Source organism: Orycteropus afer, unplaced genomic scaffold (assembly GCF_000298275.1).
Source record: "Orycteropus afer afer isolate SDZICR_OR568_19922 unplaced genomic scaffold, OryAfe1.0 scaffold00396, whole genome shotgun sequence".
Classification (NCBI taxonomy): domain Eukaryota; kingdom Metazoa; phylum Chordata; class Mammalia; order Tubulidentata; family Orycteropodidae; genus Orycteropus; species Orycteropus afer.
Window position 1 is genome coordinate 688,384 of NW_006921983.1, and position 1,688 is coordinate 690,071.

Genomic DNA, 1,688 nt, shown 5'->3' on the forward strand with positions numbered 1-1,688 from the left:
ATCTTCTGTGTCTGTGTTAATTGGTTTCCCTTTTCTTTGTTGAAGAGGGTCTGTGCAATCCTTCTGCCTAGTCCGCCATCTTGCCCTGCCTCCATCACTTTGCTTAAATTCTTGAGATACTTGACATCTTTGCTCATTTTCCATTTTCTCCCCCCATAATGGTTTCTGACATTTTAATGTTGTGATGACTCTTGGTTCCCTTCCCCATCCTAGTGCCCCATCCTAGCTCCATCTTCTCACCTGGTGGGAAGCAGTCTGGGGCTTGCTGCCTACTGACCAGTGCTGTAAATTCCATGTTACTATTGGCCTGGCCCTGCCAGAATTTCTGGGCAATGCCTGTAGTAACTTGACTGCTGCTGGGGCTGATGGTGACAGCTGGTGGATTGTCCCTCACACCATAGAAAGTTACTCCTGGAACATCTTGAGACTTTGGACACACACGGTCATTTCTGAGGAATAAGACACAGACTAATGGACACCCTGTGTCTCCCCAGAAGAACAAATAGTCTTTGGTTCTGCTGGTCAGAAAAGATGATTGTGCTCCTGGCCGTATCCTCTGAGGGGTGAGTGTGTGTGTGTGTGTGTGTGTGTGTGGTGGAGGGGTTGTCAGTTCAGCTGGAGTGACAGCTGGGACACATGAGATGACAGGTGGTACCTGGCTGTAAAATTTGTAAGCACAGAGTGAGACATTCACCCCATTCTTTAAGGAGGACTTTATTTTCAGGAATGTGCCATTTACTTAGTGTGTGGATAGGAGCTCTGGTGGTGTAATGGTTAAGACATTTGGTAGCTAATCAAAAGGTTGGTGGTTTGAACCCACCAGCTCATCCACAGAAGAAAGATGAGGCAATCTGCTTCTGTAAAGATTCACAGCATTGGAAACCTAATGGGGGTTGCCATGAGTCAGAATCAATTTGATGGCAGTGAATGAGTTTGAGTGTGTGGATGGACTGAGTGCTTCAGGAGTGGTGCAGGATCCCCACATTGGGAGACAGGGGCCTTAGACCAAAAGAGGAATTCTTAAGCTTGTGCCAGGAAATTAGTTAGAGGTTTTCTGACTCCACCAGAATTTGGATTCACTTTATAGAAGCCAGGCTAAGAGCAAGGAGGCAGAGAAAGGGCCAGGGGTCTAGCTGTAGAAAGAACCAAAGAGTCTATTCACTGTAGACTTACTTGGCAATGACCCTGTGACTGCCTTTGTTGTTGTTGTTGTTGTTATGTGCCGTCGAGTCAGCCCTGACTCATAGCGCCCCCTCCTTGGGTTTCCGAGGCAGTATCACTACGGAAGTAGGATTGCCCAACCTTGACTGCCTTAGGATTATATAAGCTTGCCCTTCAGGGTGTACTGTTCTTTAACAGTGATTATCTGAGCTCCCTGCTCCTGGTGGAGACATCTGCATCCTTTCTTGATATTCTCACAATTTCTATGTATAAAAAATTAGATAAAGAAATTGTATATAAAATTATACACCTCAAACTTAAATATAAGGAAATTATCTTCATATATAATTTTCTATACTTCTTATAGCTCCTATGATTCTTATTTTCAGAAATCATGGGTATAAGCCCATTTTTTTTCCTTTTTATTGTGATTTGGATGAAAATTTACAGAGCAAATACACTTTCCATACAGCAGTTCACATACACTTTGTCTCATGACATTGACCACAATTTACCACAATGCAACA